Below are 25,019 nucleotides of genomic sequence, written 5' to 3' on the forward strand. Positions count from 1 at the left end.
CAGAGTTGTACACAATAAATCTCTGCCTATATTTCCCAACATGTGTAACCTGGGTGACTGCCTACATTCCAGCAAGGGCAACCAGCCTTAGTGATGCTGAATGTATTTGCATTACTGAGTCCAACCTCAAACCCTTAAACTATTCTTTTTTTATACCAATACACCTTAATTTATCGTGAAAACATAGTCCACATTATTTTACATGTTCCTCACATTTAAATTTCTCCCAAAACAGAAAATAATAAACACAACTTCAACAAAAAGAATTACATTTCTATTATTCATTTCTTAATTTACCATATACATCTCCTCTCAAACTCTAAACTCACCTTTAAAATTAGTTAGTTGTGAAAGAAATGTGTCACTCAAACAGCAGATTATCAGAGCCAGGATCCCTGTTCTCTACACCTCTCTCCTCTCAGCAGAACCAGATAATGGCAAAGATTCCCTCTATTTTTCCACACATATACATGTAAGTTTCAAATCTCAGTGCTTCCCCCTTTTTTTCAAATGTAATCACACATTTCTATTGGTTGAAAACCAACCCTTTTCCAAAAGTACCCTTCCCCCAACTTGACTTCTGCCTAGTACCCTTCCCCCAACTTGACTTCTGCCTGCTACCATAGCAACAGCTCATGGAACACTGCTGTGTGGAGTTAGGTCAGAAGTTCGCCAAACAATGTTTCAATTCCACAGAGCAAGAGTGCTTGACTTTTCAAACCTAACAGCAAATCCATAGTACTGTTCTTTGGTAACACATTTTTCTGTACCAATACAAAACATGCTTCTATAAATTTACACATACAGCCTAGTTTTTAGTGTAGAATGGTATGAAACAGCCAATCAGTTCTTTTTTTTTATAAAAAAAATATGTATGCCTCCATTTCCAAACTGTGTTTCATTTCTTTTTACCATTCTACTGAAATACACCTCCTGAGTGCATCCAGATCTCCTTGGAAAATGTTCACAGTGTGGATTGTAGGACACAGCTATGTCTTCTGGAGTGAAAAGTTTGCAGAGAAAACAGGTATGGTGAGAGACCTTGCTTTGCTAAATGTAGACATTAAATGGATTGGTCAGAGAGGGTTAAAGTGGCACCAATTGATGCCATTGGTGAAATCCTTCATGCAAATCCAACACCCTGACCTCATAATAGTGCACTGCGGTGGCAATGACCTAGGCACTTTGACTGGGGTAGGTCTGGAAATGCTTATGAAGGACACCTTTGCACAACTGTTTTCACTTTTCCCTAAAACTGCCTTTGTGTTTTCTAACATATGCCAAAGGCAAAAATGGAACTGGTCCAATCATTTCTGTCCGCAGATTGACAAAGCAAGAAAGCACGTCAACAAATCTGTTTCTGCTTTCCTCCGTGACTATGGTATGGGTTCCATTTACCACAACAACTTGCGTTACGACATGCAAGACATTTATAGAGGAGATGGTGTGCACTTCAATGATGAAGGGAACAGAGTCTTCCTCTTGAACCTTAGACTCTGCATCGGTACTTACTTGTAGGTACCACTAAAAAATCACTTCATAAACACAACGGCTCTTTTTAGAGCCCCCTAATATCTAAACACTTAAATCTGAATTTCATTTATTTTATTTTTTTTTTGTTACCGTACGCTTACCGTACGCGTACCCCGTGATTTTTTTTAAAATCCATAAATGTTTTCTTTGTACTTTTCTGTCCTTCTTTGACCCCCTCACAAATGTTAGGGGGTCTGTAACTCTCCTCCTTGCCCCCTTTTCAAGATATCACTCTTTTTTTTCTGAGTGAAACACACGAAATGGCGGCCGCCGCTTCCTGGTTTCGACCGATTCGAATGTTTACTAAGATCTAAGAGCCAATCAGAATCGCGCTCGCGCACACCACCGTACGCGTACGGTAAGCGTACCGTAAGCGTACCGTAAGCTGGCTCAGATATATATATTGATTTAAAGGCTATTTTCTCAGAATCTACTGAACAGATTTACACCAAACCTACAAAAGGCACTTCCTTGACCTGGGGACTACCTCTCTGCCAAATTTCTAGTAATTCTGTTCAGCCGTTCGGGCTGTAGCCCTGTCTAAAGGTCCTATGGAAAAATGCATGGGAAAAACGCGTTTTGGGACCCCCCTTTTATCTCAGCCCCCGCTTGACGAATCCCCCCGAGACTTTCAGGGAAGGAGCGGAGCATAGCGCCCCACCTATTTTGAAAACTTTGCGAGGATTCGTCGACCGGCGCCAAAGTTATTCCAAATAGAATGTTGCGGATTTCCTATGGAAACGTGGTCCTAACTATAACTACCTACTGGCGACCGCCAGTAGGTAATATATATATATATATATATATATATGGATCGCAATTTCTGAAATGCAATTTGTTTTTGATACATACGAAAAGGTCGTTTTGCAGTTGCAAGCGCTTTGGTTTTGCCAATCGCCTCATATGACTGCAAAAAGCCTTAGGGCCTGATTATGACTTTGGCGGTCTCGCAGCGGGCTGCCACTCCAGCAACCATGCTGCGAGACCGCCAAAGTCATCCGCACACCCCCTGCCTCATTAGGACTTTAATCCTGGTTTGGCGGGCGGTGCTTATGAGGTCCCACGACGGTGCCTTTCTAAGGCTCATATCTGAGCCTTGGAAAAAAGGCACCACAATGGTAGTGCCAAAGCACGTTCCTGCACGGCATGGACTACAAGTCTATGCCGTGGAGGAACAGGGGGGCACATCAAGTGTCCCCCTGCATGCAACCCATGGCCCAGAGGCAACAGGGGGCCATGTAGGGCCCCCTTAGTTTCCTCACCACCACACTTTTCATGATGGGCTCCTCACCATGGAAACTGTGGCAGTGAGGACACTCGTAATATGCTTGGTGGTGCCGTAGTGGCACCGTCAGCATATTGTGGCCTCAGACCGCTGCAAAACCGCAGATGGATCAAAGATCCCTGGTTGTAGCAGCGGTCCTACGATGGTCCAACTGCCAAACTCATAATACAGCGGTCGGACAGCTAGTTTAGTCCTTAGTTACTTTGATTTATTCACATTCCCGGGCAGCATAAGTTTTGGGGGCGGCGGCCAGCACCCCTCCCCCTGCTCTTACAGGCCTTTGCCTCCGCCACTAGCTAGACTGAATGTTTTATTGATAGGAAAAAGGGTTATTTTGTGGGATAGAGTCTCTTTACTGTTTTCGCCACCTTTGAAACTGGTGAAGCAAGCAGAGAGGCAACACTTTCAGATGGTGTTCAAGTGTATGCTCGAATACTTAAATGAAAATGTTAGGGCTAAATTTGATAATAAGTATGAACTTGTGCTACTGTAGAAGTAGGTAGGATAAAATTGTTTTATTATTAACCTAAAATCATGAAAACATTATGAAAATATAGACATTAAAAGTAAACAGTGTAATAATTAAGTACCAACAAACGAATAACACAACAGAACCTTGCAATTGATAGGATGCGTGACAATAGTTTAATCTTGTTTGTGTTTAGTTAAAAAAAAAATCATGAAACCGCTTTTGTCAGTCAGTCAGTCAGAAAAACGTTATTTCGGCTACAAGCCATAAAAGTCATAAAATATCATGGTATAATATTTACAAGTTTAAAACATGATTCATGAGAACAATACAATACAACGATTCACAAATTAAAACAGATTAATAGCAAAAATTGGTGCCAATGTACTTGACTTAGTGAGGTAGTAGTTGTCTTCTGGTTAGCCACATAGAAAAGAGAAATTTAGCTATCACAGTGACGTATAGGGGGGAAGGATCATATTTCAACAACCTGAAGAGATCTCTATGGTTCGTAACCCCTATATTCTTAGCAAGTTGAATTATCCATTTCCTACGGGATATTTTATATGCCGAACATAAGATTACAACATGAACCTCAGTTTCATCAGTAGCACCACACCCAGGACAAGATTGCCTGATTGAGCCAGCCCATTTATTTGTTCTCGAAAAAAGGGGGAGAGACCCATGCCTAAATTGTAGGTATAATTTTTTAGCCAATACCGGTTGGATCAAGTCGATTGCAGGCTCGAAGCTATAGCTAATTTTAGCTTCGAGAAAAGCCGAAGCTTTTGTGTTACTATGAAGAACAAATTTGAATACTAAATTAAGAGGTATAAAAATGAATCTGAGGAGTGCAACTATTAATAAAAAAGGAGAGTCTTTTAGAGGCATCTCTTCTTGCCAGTGAAGGGCTGAATCTTCACTCTAGATCCCCACATAGGGCCCGTTTACGATGTCGGACGGACCTGAATCTGTCCGACATCATTTGGGAACTGAGACCAAACGACCTCCTAGCATCGGTCCCAACCCAGGAATTAGGATGTGACCGAACACTGTTCGTCGCATTCCTATTCTTTACAATGGGAGCATGCATTCCGACTGGAATGCATGCTCTCATTGTGAAGAGCTGTGGTGCAGTTCATCCCTGGACCCGTGGCAAGCACCTCATGGTGCCTGCCACCGGGTGCAGGGATCAACGGGGGGGGGGGAAACAGCGTTTACAACGCTGCTGTTACCACGCAGGTAGGTAACAACTCGGTTGTTATAACGACCGTGTTGTTACCACTCTTGGCTTTACATCTCAAGTCGTTTCAATGACTTGCGCTAGCTGGCGTGCAACACCAGGAAGTGTGTTGGATTTTAAATCCAACACCTTCCCTGCTATTGCGCTAAGTGGAGTATGAATAGTAATTTATTCTCTTCCTAAGTCCATCGTGCCATCTAGCGCAAGTCGTAAAAACGACTTGCGATGTAACGCTACGCGTGGTAACAACGCGGTCGTTGTAACGACCATGTTGTAACCTACTGCGTGGTATTAGCACGCATTGTAAAGTGCTATATTCACAGGGGGCCACCATAGGCGCCCCCTAGGCCGCTATCCAGAGGTCTTGCACCCATGAGGGCCCTGCTGGGGGCCCCCAAAGCCAACTTCCCACAGCCTTTCTGTGTCGGAAAGGCCGACACAGAAAGGCTGTTGGAATGTGCCATCGTAATCCCTCGGGCCGCTCTTTCCACCCGGGGGATTACTGGAGGCTTTTCAAATGGCAGGCGGGCTCTCCGAGTCCGTCGGAGGCCTTCTGAAATCCGGTTCGGATTCCTTTCCGACCATCATCATAGTGGGTCAGTCAGAAAGGAATCCGAACAGCCAATTACGATGCCGTAGGAACGGCTTCGACCAAAGTTCGGAGCCATTTCCTCTGGCATCATAATCAGGCTCATAGAATTGAAAAGCCTCCCTTGATGCTCTGCAAGACGTCAACATTAACTTTAGAATTTAGATGGTTTCTTGTCTGTTGTTCATTGCTCTTGTGGTGTGGTAGGTATTTTTTTTTATTATAAAATTAATTTTATTGCTGCACGAGGAGCCCTCCATACATATGCATTATACCTTAGGCTGTGAGCAGCTGTTGTCAAGGTTACTCACCAGGAACCTGCAAGACTTCGTCTTTGGGCTAGAGTGTTTACCTGCTCTCTTGGCATGTGAGGTGCCATTATGGCGAGATGTGGACAAAAGAGCAGGCAGACACCAATGGCATGGAAGATTCCATTGTGAGCCCACCACTACAGAGAGGATGATGCCAGGAGTATGCTTGGTGCCTGGCTCCAAAATGGAGGCTGCGCAAATTGTTATCATCACTTATTACTAAGGGCAGTTCCTACAGCATCGTAATTGGCCATTCGGATTCCTTTCCGACCTACCCATTTTGATGGGGTCAGACGGAAAGGAATCCAAACCGGATTTCCGAATGGCTTCCGACGGGCTCGGAGAGCCCATCTGCCATTTGGAAAGCCCCCAATAATCCCTCGAGTGACTCTTTCCTCCCGAGGGATTACGATGGCAGATTCCAATAGCCTTTCTGTGCCAGCCTTTCCGACACAGAAAGGTTGTGGGAATCTGACTTTGGTGGCCCCCAGCAGAGCTCCCATTGGTGCAAGGCCTCTGGATGGCAGCCTAGGGGGCACCTATGGTGCCCCCCTGTTGATTGCTTCACCTGGTGGCAGGCAACCTTGCGGTGCCTAGGGATGAACTACACCTCAGCTCTTTACAATGAGAGCATGCATTCTGGTCAGAATGCATGCTCCCTTTGTAAAGAATAGGAATGCGACTGAACAGTGTTCGGTCACATCCTAATTGCTGTGTTGAGACCGACAGCAGGAGGTCGCTCGGTCCCAGTTCCCAAACGATGTCGAACGGACTCAGGTCCGTCTGACATTGTAATCGGGCCCTCTGTATAGTGCAATGACTCACAACAGTAGGAATATCTCGGTGCTTCGCTAACACACGGACCAGCATCGAACTAAAACAACCAGATCTTCAAGAGTTTTTTTTACTTTGCAAAGTCTGGATATATTTGAATTATTAGCTAAACCACTACACCTTGCTGTCTGGAGTCAATCAGTGAATACCTTGCTAATTTCTGGATCTCTCACCTATTCTAGTTTTTGAACCAGTCATCGCTGTTCATCCATAGAGTTATGTCACGGCCATAAACCATGGTAACAAATCTTATTTCTCATTTATCTTCAAAATCATCCTTTCATTGCTATTAAAAGTCATTCCACAGTCAATGTGTTCTTCACAATTAATTCTGATGTCACAGTGATATTTCACCCATCCCCAATACATTTGGGGCAAAATGAATTTATTATCGTTCAAAAATTGTAACAAGAGAGTGACCCATGAGTCAACATGGTTGTGAACTGGAGAGCACAAACTAGGAAAGCTTGGAGGAGCTTATGATTGGTACTGAACTGGTAAACCAGTCCTAGGTTACTTAAGTAATATTACAAATGAGAATACTAACTAAACATGGGATTATTTTCAGAACCTGCATGAAATGTCGAATAAGCGAACACAATACAGCTACGTACAGCATTTTACCCACTGCCCGATTACAATGAGAATGCCTGGCTAAGTGTCACTCAAAAAGGAACACTACTGGGAACACACTCCTTACTAACTGGTAAAGTCTGGGGTTGGGTTCAGCATACAAGAAATGAGTACGAAGTTCCTCAGTGGGTCACAGAACACAGTAAGAAAGTTTATGTGATATCACGTTGATAGGTTGTCCTTGAAGGAGGAGGGAATTCCTCCTTTCAGAACTAGGGACCTTATACAGCCAGCAAGCTAGGTGTCATGCTTCATCATATGGGTCTGCTCCTCGTCAGGTCGGCGCTGCAATACCCGACGGGCACCCATAAAGGGGCTCTTTACCGGAGATCTTTTGTTCCTTGCCGTTTAGGTGCTGTGGGTGTGAGGGGCCTAGTACATGTAGATGTAATGGTGGATGTGCAAGATAAAACAGGGGAGGGCATCCTCTAAATAAACTTTATTCTGGAAGGATCCCAGCCTGGTTAAAATAAGGATTAGGAGAGGCGACTATCTGGCTATAATGTGTCAAGAAAGCGCTCCACTCCTAGATGCTAGACATGTTTCTCGCCTAGTAGTCAAGAATGATCTGTGGTGATTCCTCAGGACCAAATGGAAAGAAAACTATCTACACATAATGGTGAGGGCAAAAACTACCTACCACTCAGTGGTCCTACGGGGACTGTTTGCTGGGTGTGTGAGGGCCCTAGTTCCGAAAGGAGGAATTCCCTCCTCTTTCGAGGACAACCTATCAACGTGATTTCACATAAACTCTCTTACTGTGTTCTGTGACCCACTGAGGAACTTCGTACTCATTTCTTGTAGTATATCAGGACACGGATGTTGGACCTTTCCAAAAGCCCACTGTCCCTAATCATTGATTGGTTGGGTTCAGCATGACATCTCCATACTTGCACATCCTACTGATTTGGACAGTGGGATTTTGAGGTTGTCTTTGTGCCTACTGGTTAATCCCACAGTTCTTATTGCTTTTACAGCAGAGGCACGTTCTGGTAATCAGTGACCACAAGATATGTGCGATAAAATAAAAGCAAGGCGAAGCACTGGCGTAACGAAACTTGAGGGTTCTCCCCTGCAAGGTCTCCCTCAGGACTCAATCAGGAGCTCTCCAGCGAGAGTATTATGCTGAGGGGACCCCCTGGAGCTGCGGGGGCCTGTGTTCCGACACTGAGGCCGAGGAAGTTTATAAGAGGCTGCCTCCGATCGAGGGGAGTCTTACAGCCACTAAACTGGCCTGCAGGTGTTTACAATTTAGGTGCCACGCCTAAGGGTGGCCCACTTATGCCCTATGAGTGGCAACAGGATCCTTCTATAATTATAGGAGGAAGCTGAGTCTTCTAGACGACAGGCAGCCTGCCTGGAACATAGAAGAGTCAGCTGTGCTGACAGAAAGTGTTTTTCTACTTGAAACTCCAATTGTATCCAGAGGTCGAAGTGGGCGGGATCGATGGGGAACTGCATGCCAATACTTTTTTAATTAATCAAAAACAGGATCCCTACTTTTTGTTGAAAAGCAACTGTGCGGGGGCGGTAGTGTATAATCAAGTACTGGGATGAGGAACGATAATCGAAGTGATTAGTGCTGGAAAGTAATGAGCAGGTGTGGTAAATAAATACCTTAATTTCGATACCCCTTGATCACAGTTTAGCTCTAAATAACTGCCCAGTCCCCATGCTTACTACTGCCTCCCTCAACGCCTACTGCTTAATACAAATGAAAAGTGTGTATTAAAGTTTGGTAGGTCTGTGTGATCCCCTGCAGCCTGAGACACGATCCATATTCTTTCTGTGAAGTATTTTCCAGATGCTTTGGGTTTGGGAAGCTCTGACACAATAAATTCACAGCTCATTACATATCTTCAGCTGGTGTGCTCGTGCACTGGAGTGACGCAGCGCTGCTCCCAGTGGAGAGGGCTGCGCACTTCCTGTTACTCTATGACTCATCGATATATCCTGCTCCGTTCCCGATGGAGGTCACTGCGCTAATGCGAGTCCGTGACTCAGTGGCCTGCCACAGGCCTGAGGGAGAGACTTTCACTTGTTGGCTTCCACTTGAAGCCCATTTATGGTTGACTTCTGGACACATCCTGCCACGAATTGTAACTTCCCCGAGGGCACTTAACACGTTGCTTGCTGCCTATCCCTATTTATTGACCCAGACAGACATCACTACTGTGGAAACCAGGGGTGTTTTAAGGCATGGGCAAAGGGGACAATTGCCGAGGGCTCCAACCTTCCAAGGCCCAAAAACAGCCACAAAAAAAGGAAATGACCCACACACTGACCTGTCAGAGCAACCCTTCTGGTACTTCCAGATTACCCTATAGGCCAGTCCTTTCGATATATAAAAGTCTTCTCTTTGGTTAAATATAACGTTCTTGCTATACCACCTAGACTACTAACAATCGAAGGTATCCGAAGAGAATTTAAATCTCCCTTACCAGTAACAACATCCCATGCTCATGATCCTATCGACCCCCACTCTCCATGGCATTAAAAGCGCAGCGTGGCGTGATGGCCCACCTCTGCAGGGCACTAAAGGGTCTCTTTTCATCTTTGCACATACCAATGCTTTTAATGGGCAGGTATCACCTGGTACTGAGCAGTGTTCAGGTGATTAATGGTACTTTTATATTCTCGTTTCAGGCACTGCCTTTTCCTTTCAAAGAAGCCTTTATGTTCCTGCCCCTGCCTGTCAATTAATACATAATTTTCCCAACAAATCCTTGGCATGTTGCCACCAAACACTAACCGGATATTGTTAAAACTTCCATAAGCCACTTCACTTTTCTGGATTTCTAAAACAACTATTCTTTCTTTTTCTAATCAAGGAACAATTAACATTTGTCTCTCAGTTCAAGCAAAGAAAGTTATGGGGGCCTATTCACAAATTACTTTTGAAGTACATAAAATATTTCTCCTGTACTACTCATTTACCTTTCTTACATGCCTTTACAAAGTGGTCTCAAAATATCTAAAAAGAAGACAAAAATGATCATTTTCAGGGAATTTTCAAATACAGTTAGTACGGATAGAAGGACTATGCTCTCTTTGAACTTTTACTAATGGTCAGTTGAAGGTTTTGGGGCTGATTCACAGAGGCATGTGGAAGTAAATAAAAGGGTTTTTCTTTAATACTACTTCCCGTGCTCATAAATGATTTCATAAATCAGCCTTTATATGTTTTCTTAGGAGATGTGTTAATGCTGAAAAGTATTTTAGCAATACAACTGAAAAGCAGACCCTCCGTGAAAGCATAATTGGGCTGAGGAGCTTTTGTCACAAAGCATGTGAATCAAACACAACAAGATGCTGGACAGAGGGCTGACACCTTTCAACCACTCACCCCCAGTCAAGAGCTCTGGGTTTAATCCATGTTCTTGTGCTCAATATGCCACCCCAGTTTGAACCCAGCAATATGCAAATCAGTCTTAACCCTGCTCCTCATGGGAACAGTCCAGCACGAACTGCCAAGCCAGGCCTTCCGTGGACCGGAAACAAGCATCCTAGGACCGGTTTCAGGGTAGCTTGAATCCAGTGGCAAAGTGAGCAAGGGACCCACATCCGAGCATACCCTGCCAACTTAGGGAGAAGAAAGCAAACACAAGGAGATGATGGCCGGAGCACTGAAACTTTTCAGACACTCACCCCCAGTCACAGATCTGGGTTGAATCCATCATAATTTTTTAGCTCAATTCGCCACCTCAGTTCAGACCCAGCTATATACAAATCAGTGTTCACTCTGTGCCTCATGGGAACAGTCCAGCTCGAACTGCCAAGCCAGGTCCTCCCTGGACTGGAAAGAAGCTTCTTGGTACCAGTTTCTGGGCATCATGTCATGGCATGTCTGCCCCGCTGCCTCTTCCTGTCGTCCTCCTCCTCTCAGAGCTCTAATTTATTTCAAAGCACATTCAAGGCAGCTTCCCAGTGACTGCGAGCCATTTTCTATTATATAATGTGAACTCAAGAGACCTAAAGGTGTTGGAGCACTTTACATGAGCACTAGATACATTACACAAGTAGCGCTTTACAAAACTGCCAGTTACATTACACAAGGACAGGTTAATTTTTTTGTTTTCAAGTGCATGGAGAATATGTGATGCAGACGCATCTCTGTTTATTCATTTTTTCCCTCTACCTGATAAATGGGAGCATTTTGTTTTTGTTGCTATGTCCAGTGCTCCTATACTCAGGAGGCTGGGACACAGTCTGGTGCTGGGGGCTTGCTGGTAAATAGATGGTGCGAGCAGTGTTTTCAATTGAAAACTCTGGAGAAGGGTGCGTGGTGAATAGAGGCCTGGGGGAGGAGGGACGTGATGTCTCCGCCACTGGAAAGTACTTCACTGCTTTATTTCATAGGTTGTTCAATACTCCAGTGATGCAGTCACACAAAGAATGTGATAGTGCTGTTGACATGCATCGAGACACTTGTCTTTCTGTCTGTGCATTAAAAAGCCTTGGAATGTGTCCATAAATGTTTCCTGAGGCAAGCATGTATTCCTCAGTCACACTGCATGACCCAGTGTGGATAGAAATTGTATAGCTCTTCAATCCCTGGCAGCACAGCACCCAGGATAATGTGCTGCATGGCTAAACACTTACAAGGTCCCAGAGGCGAGACCTATTGGCTATGCTAATGCTTGTTTACTTTATACTCTTATTGCGTGTTTGATTTTATATTTAGCAAATAATAATCTTCAGTGGTAGATCCAAAGTTATTTACAGTACAGGCCATGGTGTTCTATCAAACCAGGTGCCACATGTTTTGGAGAAGGGCAACTGTTACATTTTTAGGGTTCTGCAGATGGAAAGGGCATCTGTGCTTTCTGCACATAGACTAATAAAGACTTCCACAGATTTGTGGTCTAAACCAAGGAAGATAAACGTCCCGGACAGGATTTGCTCAGTAAAGGGATCTTTATCCTTACTTTTTTCTTTGACATCTATACAGCTTCTGAAGCATGAACAATTACCGAGTTTGCTGGGCAACTGTCAGCTATTGGAACATTTGTGAGACTGGAGAGCACTGGGCCCATGATCAGAGATGTGAACGGAGAGTTGCAGCTGTGTGCTTAAGAATCTTGGATTTGCAAAGAACGAGTTCTGGCACCATGGTACAGCCCATTAACATATTTCAGATAATCAGATACAACGTCTTCCATGACTTAGAGCAGGAAGCCCAGAAAAGGTTCTATCTCTTAGAGAAGTATCGGAGGTGATGAAAAAAAGTGATTACTTAATTTGTTGTACCGAATTGTGATCTGGAGTTGGAATAGTTGGAAGACCGGTATGTGTAGGCTATCAAAGGGTCAATAGGAATACTGATAGATTTCAGGCTTTCAGTCTTACTGTCATCTACTTTCTTGGTGATTCTGTTGTCAACTGTGAGAAGGGAAGTACCAAGCTAGCTTGCATCCAATTATTAGGAGGAGCATGGTGATGGTGACATAGTTGTATGTGTTAAGACCAAAAGGCTGGATCAAGACGAGAGAAGGGCTAAAGTTTATATTGAACAGTAACGCCACAAATGTAGATCCTTGAGTTACCAGAAAAAGAAGGGGGCCAGGGGATGATTTAAAATAAACAAGAGCAGTGGTGTGGAATCTGGCAGAGCTCTTTCATTCCCTATACCCATCCCGGAGAGCCAGTGAAGGTGTCTGAGATCCTATTGTATTGAATACTGCAGGTAGGTCAAGCAGGCAAAGTGCTACTGTACCATTGAAGTTTAGTGGATTGAGATCAAAATGAGAATGAGAGATTACTTTGCCACAGCAAGAAAAAACAACTGACTTGAAAATTGGCAAGAAGGTTGCTGGTATTGATGATTTCATTCAGCTGGAGGTAGGTCATTCCTTCAATTTAAAAACCCTTCATAATAAGTCTGGAATTGCTGGGATTGTTGATGAGGAGTGTGTTTCTTCATCAGAGGGTTTAGTTAACAATCTCTGAGGACCTTGGGAAAAATTCTTGATTCTAACGATGAGTTGGGAAAGGCTTTGGGTAATCCAGCACATCTGCTCAAGAGACAACATTGTGCATCAGCTCTGTTCAAGAGAACACTTTTTAGAACACACTTGCTTATAAGAGAGCCTCTTGCAACAGATGTACTCCTGACATCATGTCTTCCCTCAGCCCCATCCAAACCGGCACCCCTTTGTTTTGTTACTGAGTATGTCATCTGCAGGTTTTGGCCATTGGTGTAGCATTTCTGGCTCTCTCGATGGAGCATTCCTTGATTGTTGGTTCCTGAAAACCGGAGTGTTATGAGTGGGTTGTTGTCACAGTTTTCCAGTGTCATAGTGTTTTTGCTACTGTGTGCCATCTTTGACTGAGTGTGCTCTGGGTTCCTGCAAACCATTTACCCAGTGCCTCCGTTATTTCCCCAAACTGTACCTTTGTTTCCATAATTGGCACACAAGAATGTCCCTTCTTAAAGGTACCAGTGGTACCAAGGGCCTTGTGATCAGAGAGGGTCTCTAAAGGCGACAGCATGTATTGTGCCATGCTAAGAGACCCCTCATCAAACACATGCACACTGCTAATGCCGCCTGCGTGTTTTGGTGCAAATAAAAGTAAAGATTCAACCTGGCAGACATACCTATGTGCTAGGCCTACCAGCACTGCAAGAGGTACAGGCAAGATGCCTCTACAGCAGGCCTTACAGCCCTAAGGCAGGGTGCACTGTACCTCTTGTCAGGGCATAACTGCATGAGCAAATATGCCCCTATAGTGTCTAAGTCCATTCTTAGACATTATAAGTGCAAAGTGAAGCTATGCTGAGTGCATGAGCTGAGAGCTTGTCAATACGAGTTCCACAGCTCCATGATGGCTTCACCAAATTTCCAGATGTCTAGTACCAAACATCTCAGATTAATGAACCCACACTGAAGCCAGTGCTGGATTAATTAATAAATGCACTCAGAGGGCACCTCAGAGGTGCCCCCTGAAAACCTACTGACCTACTAGTGTGTGCCTGACTGGTCTGAACAAGTCTGCCACTTCTAGACATGTTTCTGCCCCCCTGAGTGTGAGCCTTTTCCTCCTGTGGGTCAAAAACAAAGCCAGCTCTGGGTGGATGTGCTCACAGTTACCCCAAGCATGAACAGCATTGAAGGGTGACAAGCCTCAAAGGCATCCCAACCTTTGTTATGCTGACATGAGCCTCTCCAGCTAGAGGAGATGCCCACCCTCCTGACTAAGCCCCCCTTTTGGCTGCAAATTAGAGAGCAGGAGGGGTGTGCCCCTCTCAGCCAGGACCACAACTAAGATCTCCTGAGCTGAAGTTACCCCCTTCTTTGAAAATCTTTTATATTGCTTTGGAGGATTTTAGCCATTAGGATTAGGGGTATGCCCCCTACCCAAATGGATTGGACATACAAAGGGTGTAGACACCCTAAAGGTAAGTAGTCCATTGGCTACTACCTTCCAGCCACTGTAACACCCCTAAATAGAGTATTTAGAGGCACCCCTGAACCTCAATCCTTAGTTCCTGATGACCTACACCCCAGCTCTACTGGCCTGTCTGCAGCCCTCGAAGATCCTGCAAAAACAGATGACTCGTCCTCCACCCCATCAACCTCAGAAACCTCTGAAAGGACTGCTGCCTTCAATAATGACCAGAACAGCAGCCCTGTTCAACAAGAGACTCCAAGAAAGGCCTCTGAGACCTGCGGAACCGCAAAACTCTGTTAATGGATCCACCACTGCACACAGCACCTGTGGCCCGAGTCCAAGTGGCCCACTGGGGCCAGCGAGGTTCTCCAGTGATCTATCACCTGAGCTCATCATTGGCTCACCCCTCCTGGACTCCACAACGGCACCTGCAGCCTCAACTCGAAGGTCCCCTAACCGCAACTGGGTCTGGTAAGGCTTTTTCGACGTCAAAGGACACCCCTGCACCCGCAGCCCCCAGGCTTGGGGAGCCCAACCAACGGTGCCCAGGTGACCCGCAGCATCCAAACTTACCTGCCCAGCCACTTGTTTCCTTTGTCCAACTTCCTGGTTTGAGCCTGCAGCCTTTGTTGAAAACAATCGTCCTCCATTGATTTGCATTGAGCACCCGACGCTGTGTTGGCACCTTGCACACACCGCCGCCGTGCCTCTGTATGTTTGGTGCTGCCTAGTGGCTTTTCTAACCTCCAGAGGTTGACCTCCCATTCCGTTTTACTTACCTGTAATCTCCATTGGATAACATTGGGCACTGACTCCGAATTGGACCTCTGCACCTGTGCCGCTGCCGGTAGTGCAGTCTTGGTGCTCACTTGAACCTTGCTCTGTGTTGACTTAAGTCAAGGTTTGTGAGTAAAGTACTTACCTGTGAAATTCCATTTTGTTTGCCTCCCATAGGATATCATTGCCCATTTGACATATTGCACTAAGTGTATATTTTTCTTGATCTGCAAAGTATTGCTAGTTCTAAAAACTGTATCTATCTTGCTGAACTGAAGACATGCACTAAATATTCATATACTGCATTAAAACGTATTGCCAGAAAACTGCACTTACCTGCAACTAAGTTTCTTTGGTTCTAGTAATAAAAGTAGACAGTAATATTTTTACAAACAATTGCTCTTGGCTTTAGTCATTGAGTGTGTGTAATCATTTCTTGCCTGTGTGTCTACAACAAATGCTTAACAAGCCCTCTGATAAGCCTAACTGCTCGCCCACAATATCACAAAAGAGAGAATTAGTATTATCTACTTTAGCCTCTGTAAATCCTCTGGGGATCCACCGGACTCTGGGAACACCATACCTTACTTTGGTATAGTATATACAAAGCCAGCATCCTACAGGAGAGAATGAACACCACGGAGCAGAAGTGCTCACTGGTTGGTGCTCCACTGCACCCCGTGAAATGATTCGAAATCTTTTTTTGTGTGAGGTCAGAGTGTGAGCATGTGCCGGCTGGGCAAGGGCTAATCCTCGCCCACGAGGCACAAGGGAGGAGAGTGACATCAGACCGATGGGAGTGGCAGGACAAAGCAGCTGTAAATACATTTCTAATGGGGCGCTTATGAAGTGGCCCAGGACGCGGTCAGCAGAGCGTCATTCACGTAAATGGGAAGGGGCAGGGCTGTCCCATAGCAACACAGTGCAGTGGGTTGCAACAATTGCAGCACTCCTTTCACCTCCGCACTATTAGGCTTCTTAATTGTATAATGCAAGCTGGGGGAGTGGGCTATGGATGAGTTTGGCAGCTCATATTTCTGGGAATATCAGCACGCAGCATGTGTGCTGTAGCGCGCGTGTTGGCTGTTTATTGAGCAGGATGAACACCACTGAGCTGCTCCTAAAGTGATGTTGGAAAAAGAAAGGCGCCTGCAGCCGCGGTAACAAAAGAGAGCGCACAGCAGGTTTGATTTTTCAAGTTACCAAATGCTAAATTGAGGGACGAGTCTGCCATTAAATACAGCAAACATGCTGAGACTTCCTGCCTGCCATATTTATAGAGGCACAGCCTGTCTGTGAAAAAGACACCTTGAAAATTGCCTTTTAAACCAATGTGTTTAGTGTTTTCATCAATTTCTTTGTAAAAGATGGAGATAGAATTGGCTAATGATTTAGAATTGAACATGTGAATCCATCCTACTTCGTTCACAGAGAGTGCAATGAACTTTCCACCTTTGTAATAGAGCTCCTTTAGCGCCTGTGTCAAATCAATCTAATTGTCATTTCACAGATAGTCACTGAACACGCACACAAACGTTTGAGCAAACACGTTCTTGCAAACTCACGCTGTGACCCACTTGCTAAAATGTACGCATTCATTCACACGCAGTTACAAGCGCTTATATTTGTGCAACAGTACTGTTCACACACTTGCATACACACACTGCCATGCACACACGCGTCTGATCATATGTACATGCACTTGTTTGTGCACATAGGCTTGCACACAAAGGCGTTTCCTGAACGACAATACACATATACATAAACACAAAACTCCCCACTTTTTTTGCAAACGCTTGCACACCCACTCTTGAAAATGCACACATACTCAAACATATATAGTCCTGAATATTGCACCAAAATAGAGCATTTTTTAAATGTTCTTGAGGGAAACCTCTCCCAAACCTCCCTCAGAACAGTTGGGTTTGCTTGCATGCAAAAAATTATTAATTGGTCTTACGCCTCACCACTTTCAAATTCCACCAGCCGCCACTGGTACAAGTTCCAGTTTTACCAATACACATGTTTTCCCCTTTCCCCATCATTCTTTATATATGAAGTGTCTGTGTCTCCTTGTTTCAATTATGTGTGTCCCACTGACAACATCTTCTCATCCTAATGTCTGTGTCTCCGTGTCAACAGGTGTGATCACAAGACCAACGCATATTTAGAAATGTGTTCATGGTGCTTGCATTGCATAGCTTTGAGAAGACCTACAGACCTACATGGTTCACCAGAAATACTTGTACGCGTACTTTTACACCTGCGTGTTGACTTGCAAGTTTTAGAAATTCACCAACATTCATGAGAAAGATGCATTCGTTGCAGTGATCCAGACAAACTATTGGGGATGCGATGTGACATTGACTATTTCCCCAATGAGGAGTTGCCTGCTAAGCACAATTCAGCATTGGGACATGCAGCCCGCTGTATAATTGTACATTTTTTCATCTCCCACCCCTCCACTACACCACCCCGAAGTGTGGGGTGTTCAAAACCTCTTCCTACAGTAGAACGTGAAGTATTTCCGCCCTTTGCTCTTAAATTTACATGGGGCAAATAGTTGAAGAGAAGTTTAAAAATGTGCACAAACTTATTAGTTTGTGGGTGTTCATAAACTCTCAAGACAAGTTACACCTTAATTGACCCAATCTGCACCCCTTGCAAGGGTATTTAGACAGAATATCAGAAACCGAAATATCGAGGACAAAAATCTTTTGAAGGTAAATTTCTATAGTAAGTAAACTTTTACTATATATCACCCTAGATAAATGTACCTTGACGATATATACGGTGTGTAGTTGTGGAGTTAAAGAAAAGTAAATTTATACTTACCTATTTACACTTACCTTCTTGATATTTTGTTCCTCGATATTTTTGACACGATGTCCTGTCCACACAATATTTGTGTTTTCAATATTCTGTCAGTGATCCCTAGCCCGGCCTTACTACTGCGTAATTGTAAGCCATGCTGGGATACAATAACGGAGTAATCAAACAGTTTACGCCTGCAAGCTATCCTTTTTTGAATCCATGACTGTGTCAATGTGGCTGTTTTTGACCATAAACTTACATTTACTCCCATAAATTGCTTTGTGAATTGGATCCAGAATTTATCATCACAGTCCAGAGGCAACTTGCTTGACGAAGTGCACATTTGGGTGACTGTGGGGAAAGTTAAACTCATCGGATGGAGCATGTTAAACATCTGCATGCAACTTTTTCTGTAAGTTCTTTCGAACACCTCGAAAGGCTTGACATAAATGCATATTTGTGAAGCTCACGTTCACCCAATGGTATCTTGGTGCTGATAAACAGATGTTTATTGTTAGCCGACTCAATGGTACTCATTTTATCGACTTCAGAAGGATGAAAGGCGGAGATTTTAATCTATGACCATGCTATCAAACACGTGCCCTATAGTAGACGCATTAGACCACTAAGCCACCAGACTCTTGAATCTTGATACTGTCTGGTTTAACCATGTCTTTGTGGACTACTGAGAAGAATGTAGGGTGAAATAAGAAAGAAAATGAAATGTAAGAGCAATCTTGTTTTGTTGATGCTGCCAAAGCAGTCTGTTCCACGAGACTGTACCTCTCTGGTATTGTACATTTGTATAGCGCATACCACACAATATCATCTTGGTGCTTCATTGATGGATTTTATTGTCATCCTAAGCAATGAGGCTCATTTTTAGGGCCTCGGAAAGCCTCCTGATCTTCAAATGTGTGCCCTGCAACAGGCACTGAACACACCGAGCTAGCTATTTTGCATTTGAAATGTTCTTTCACCAAAGAACTCCCAGTGAAATGTTGTTTTTGTTGGCTAACATCCCAAAATATAAATTCAAAACTCTCGGGCTGGGAGCAATTGATACACACAAACTTCTGTCATTGCAAATATATTGTTTTGTGGTTTATTCTGACCAAGTGCTAAAATCTTTCCAGGTGTTACAGATGTTGTGGTTTTTATTACACCGTAAAATGGGACCCAAATCTGTCCGTCGTGTGATATGCATTTTTAAGCTCCATGAAAATGTAATACAGTTTGTTTGATCTTCAGCGCTCACACTGTAATGTATTCTGGGCAGGTCTCCTCCAACATTTCTGGCTTTCGACACGCTACTAATTTATGCCTGAGACTTGGCATGTCTGCCTGTGTGGTCTTCTTGCGGCTGCCTGCACCCTGCGCCATGAACCCACGAGTGGGCGGGGCCCTCGCGGCCCTCCTTCACGTCTCTCAAGTGGAGTCCAGGGATGAGTGTTCAGCATGGGAACTAGTGAACAAAACTGTGAGGTCAGTCTTCATCTTTTGGAAGTGGGGGATGGGCTAATTGGCTAAATTAATTAATTAATAAAAGTCCACCCGCAATGGCGCCTAGAGGCAGTGCTGGATTAAACCCTGTGAAGACCCTTAGGCAGTCGAAATTTCGTAAATGATCTCCTAATAAGTTTTTAAATTTACCAACCAACAATTTTTAATAAGCCGGTTTTATCACACAAAACTAAACATTAACAATTATTAATGTTATTAAACAAAATTTGATTGGAAACTATTTTAGAAAGCTTGACTGTAATTTTCTTTCAAGATCAAATCAATATTATTTTGATCCATTGCCAGGGGCCCCTAAAAGGAGTGGAGCCCATAGGCCGGTGCCGACTTTGCCTATTTGGTAATCCAGAACTGCCTAGAGAGGGGCGAGCCACTGCATACTCATGCCAGAGTCGAGTAAAATGCCTGGCCGTGGCTCAGCTCAAGCTTTTAGTCGACCCCCGAATCCAAAACGAGCTGAGCCTTCACATGGCTTCTGTCTGCTACACAGTCTAACCTCATGCACGAAGAAATTAGGCCAAAGCATTAACCTTTGATATAAAGTGATAGAAAAGGATACCCATTTAGTGGCTTCGTTGAACAATGTGAAAGCAGAAAACCTGGGCTCAATCCTAGTTTTCCAAATTAACTGATCCTAAGCAAATATTTCATTTCACCAAGCCTCCTTTCTCCTCATTGTCACATACGAGAGAACTTTCAAGTACATGAGTACAGACGTTGTCGTAGAAAACTACCTTGTATTTAATTTCATAAATTTAAATGTCGATTTATATGTAATCTAGGGTACACATGACAACCTCTCAGTTCACTAATAGCATTGTCATCCAGGTGGGTGGGTGATGTTTCTAAGTTAATGTTAAAAAACTCGTTAAAAAAATACCTCACCATGTAATGATACAACCTGGTGTATTAAAGTGAAACGCTTCTACACATTTTAAAAACTGCACTTTCTTGTATCTTGAAGAGATTATTATGTTTTACATAATATGCTTGCATGTTTTACATGCCAAATATTTCCATGGCTTGGTTTGTGCATGGGCTCTAAGCCAGACCCTTGGCTCGGCTCTCCCTGAATACATTTTTGGATCGCCCACCTCAAATGATGACTCTGACAAACCCACTATACCCCACATAACCCATCAGGAAGCAAAAGCACATGACTGGTTACGGAACCATATGCAGCCCTGGCAAAAATGTTCAAATCGTCCTTTTTTATTAATCCCTTCGATCTCTCTGTCCCTCGTTCCATCCATTCATTCTGTCTCCCTTCTTCTTTCTCTTTTCTCTCTCTCTCTCTCTCTCTCTCTCTCTCTGTCTCTCCCCTACACTCCCGACTATCCCTCTTGCGATTAATCTTGGAGAGATGGAGAAAGTGACAGTGGTGAAAGGAGGGACCCTGAGCCTTCAACAACTGGCCTAAAGTAGCTCTAAGACCCTCCTCCCTCAGGGTATAGCAAGATTTGACTTGACTGGGATAAATGGCAGTCAAGTCCTGGATACAAAACGGGCTCCTCTCTGTAGTGCTTAATTTGTGAAGGCGGTTGTAAGTTGGTCACCATCCTGTCTCTTTTGGACTGATGCTGCTGGTTTTGAGAATCTGTGCACTGATTCTCAGATAACCAGACCCCATTGCATGAGATCTGAACAATGAAACATGTAAAAATTGGTTATACACCTAGTTGGCATATTTGCTTACCTTGTCAGGCATTGAACCTGCCGCGCCTACGTAGCAGGCGGAAACGTCCGCACAACATTTCCCAGAAGGCCTTCTGGGTAGGACCAGACTTATTTAATCACGCACAACGCAAGGAGCGTTGTACGTGATTCTAGCGGAGAATTTGTTTCCTGGTGTGAGAGCGGCTGCTCTGAACCACGTATCTCGAAGCAGCCGTGTGGATTTGACCGCGTCCTCCGTTGAGGCACGGAGAAGCAGCCTTGTGGATTTGACCGCGTCCTCTGTTGAGGCACGGAGAAGCAGCCTTGTGAATTTTTGAGTCCGGGCTCGTTTGGAGCCGCAGTACGTGTTACGCTAGGCTGAGCGTGAACGCATTCAGGGTGGCGTTCCATTTCCCGCTAGCGGCTGCAGTGGGATTACTCGGGGCATCCGCCCCTCATCTACCGCCATCCTTCTGTCTCCCTTGGTCCGGCGGCAACGGGATGAAGAGATCATCCGGCCAGAGGAGACGCGCTGGAAATCTCGGAAGGATCCTGCTCGCTGCTCGAACTCAGTGCTTTGATAGACAGAGTCCGGTAAGCTTCCTGGGCTTCTGGAGCGGAGGCCTTTCTTACCCCTGTTATATTGCTTTTCCCAGAATGACAAAACTATTTAGCTGGGGCAGCTGATCATTTCCTGGAACCTTTTTTTTTGCCTTTATATAGACTTTGAGTGTTTTTTTTTTTTGCATTGCTCATGGAACAGAGACCTCCAGCATTTCCTTTTCCTCTTTGAGTGTCTTGTGCATTCTGTCCTGGTGCTGGAGTTGGCCTTATCATTTGGATTATAGGGTGTGTGACAGAGGGTATGTATGGAGAACAATAGCGCTTACTTACAGGTAGGATTTGATGTTGGCAGTGTGTGTGATATCTCATCGTGCTTGCGTTATAGATGTATATGACTTCCCTACGGAAAGAGAACTGTCTTACCGGAGAGAGAGGAAGGGTCCACCTCAGGGGACAGTCCTGTTTATGGTATGTCTATTACGCTAGTGAGACTTGTATGAGAGTAGCCAGAGAGTTATGCGGTATTAATCCTGTGCTTATGTTGTAACAGGTCTCCCTTTTCCACTGCTGTTCCTACCCTAAACCCATCCCTCGCTTGATTGCCTTAATACTCTGTATATTTATGTAGCCAGAGTGTGGGGACGTCAGGAGGTGGACCCCCCTGAGCATCGTTCTGATCCTGAGGAGCTCGGTAGTCGTGACAGAATCACGTACCCACGAAGATCTTCTCCTCCCGGTCAGGGGCATGCTCAGAGATGGCAACTTTAGATGACGTGTTGCAGGCTCTGGTTCTAGTGCAGCAGGAGTTGGCTACTTCCCGGGCGGAAACAGTGGCCCTGAAAGAGAGGGTGGATAGACACTTCAGGAATCCCTTTGATGTTCCTGCAGGTACCCCTCAGATACAGGTGACCGTTCCGCTGCCCATACCGTTGGCAAGTCCAGAAAGGTACTCAGGGGATCCTCATAAAATCCAAACCTTTCTTACGCAGATCACCCTTCATTTATCATGCAAACCTGCTTCCTTTCCATCTAACCTCTCAAGAGCAGCTTTTGCCATCTCGTATTTAATGGGGGACGCAGCCAATTGGGCGGTTCCCCTGGTTAGGAATGATGACCCGCTACTCACAGATTGGGCGGACTACCGGAAAGAATTCGAGAGAGATTTTGACCGCCGCGCTACCACCCTTAGTGCTGATAGGGAATTGCTTGAGTTACCTCAGGGCAGGAGAAACCTGGTTACCTACATGACAGCCTTTAATAGGTTAGTTGTCGAAACAGCCTGGCCAGAAGAAAAACGAATGTCCTTATATTACCAGGGTCTGAGGGATGATATGAAGGACATATTGGCTCAAATAGATCCACAACCCACAACCTGTACGGACTTAATAAACCTTACACTACGATTAGACCATAGACTGGCGGAGAGAGGAGGTGATCACAAGAGAAGTGAGAGGACTCTGATGGGAACGGAACATGACAGCCATTCCTCTCCCTCGTCTAAAGAGTCAGGTCCAGAACCCATGGAAGTAGGAGCTATCAGACCCCCTTTATCCAAAACAGAGAGGGAGAACAGTCGGGCTTTAGGTCTCTGCATGGACTGTGGGAAAAAAGGACATTATGTGAGGGATTGTACTATGAAACCCAAGAAAAGGAACTCCTATTATTCCAGCAAACAGGTAGCTACCCTCGCTGTAGAGGATCCAGAGAAAAGAGAACCTGTTACCCTGGAATATAGCAGAACAGACTCAGTAGAGAAGGAGTGGAAATTACCGTCCTTGGCGGTTACCAAAATAAAAAACACTGAGACACACATCGTGCTGTCTATGATATTAAGGACAGGACAACAGCAGCATCAGGTGTGGACTATGATTGATTCAGGTGCCACAGGCAATTTCATTGACTACGGTTTGGTACGGCGACTGGGGTTGGTAAGGGTGCCTAGCATCAAGCCTGAGAAAGTGTTAGCTGTAGATGGTACTCCTCTGAAATCAGGCCCTATTACTGAACACACGAGGAGGTAGAGCTGGTGCTTAAGGGACATCCTCAGGATCATGTGGAGGAGCTTACCCTGAACATCATCGAAGCTCCTCAGTACGAGGTTATCTTGGGCATGCCATGGTTATGGCAACATACCCCTACCATGGATTGGAAGCTTAAAACCATTAGCTTTCACTCCCCGGAATGCCTGTCGTCCTGCATGAAAAACAACGAGTCACAAACGCTGGCTTTAGCTCAGATATATCAGGTTGCTACTGCAGCTGAGAAGGAAACTGAACTTCCGTCCATATATGAAGCATATCGGGGGGTGTTCTGTGAAGCCCGGGCTGAGGTTCTACCTCTGCATCGCGACTATGACTGTCGCATTGATTCGGTGGACGGCGCCGTCATTCCCTCATGCAGAGTATATGCGCTGTCTGAACCCGAAACCAAGCATCTAAGGGAATAACCGGACCAGTTCAGGGCCATAGGCTTCATTCGTCCTTCTCGTTCCCCAGCCGCTTCTCCCCTTTTCTTTATGGCGAAAGCCAACGGCGAGCTGAGAACGTGCATCGATTACCGCCTATTGAATAAAAACACGGTGAGGAATCAATACACTCTTCCGCTCATCCCTTTACTGCTGGATCAGGTGAGGGAGGCCAAAATCTACACCCGGCTGGATCTGAGGGGGGCATATCACCTGGTACGGATCCATGAGGGGGATGAGTGGAAAACAGCGTTCAAAACTCGGTATGGGTTGTTTAAATATTTGGTTATGCCGTTCGGGTTGTGTAACGCCCCGGCGGCTTTCCAGTATTTTCTCAACGATGTTTTGAGAGACTATATAGACCAGTTTGTAATTGTATACATCGATGACATCCTGGTCTTTTCTGTCTCTCACGCACAACATGTGAGCCACGTCATCCTGATCCTTAAAAGACTACTAGACAATAGCTTGTTTTGCAAGCTAAACAAGTGCAAATTTAGCGTTACAGAAGTAGAATTCCTGGGGGTCATGTTAAGTCCACAGGGTTTCAGGATGGCTGAGAGGAAAGTAGAGGCGGTTCAGGACTGGCCTGTTCCCAAGAGTGTGAGAGAGGTACAATGCTTTTTGGTTTTCTCCAATTACTATAGGAGATTCATCTCACATTTCTCGCAGTTGGCCTCTCCAGTAACCAGGTTGTTGAAGAAAGGAGCGCCTTTTCTCTGGACCTCCCAAGCCATGGAGGTCTTTGTTCAACTAAAGAAGTCGTTCTGTACCGCTCCCATCTTGAGACATCCCCAACCTGATATACCATTTGTTGTGGTAGCCGATGCTTCAGATGTGGCTATTGGGCCTGTGTTGTCACAGAGAGACAAGAACACAGGACAACTACACCCAGTGGCTTTTCTTTCCAAGAAACTGAACTCGGCAGAAATCA

This window comes from Triturus cristatus, chromosome 9 (genome assembly GCF_964204655.1).
Source record: "Triturus cristatus chromosome 9, aTriCri1.1, whole genome shotgun sequence".
In the NCBI taxonomy this organism is placed as follows: Eukaryota; Metazoa; Chordata; class Amphibia; order Caudata; family Salamandridae; genus Triturus; species Triturus cristatus.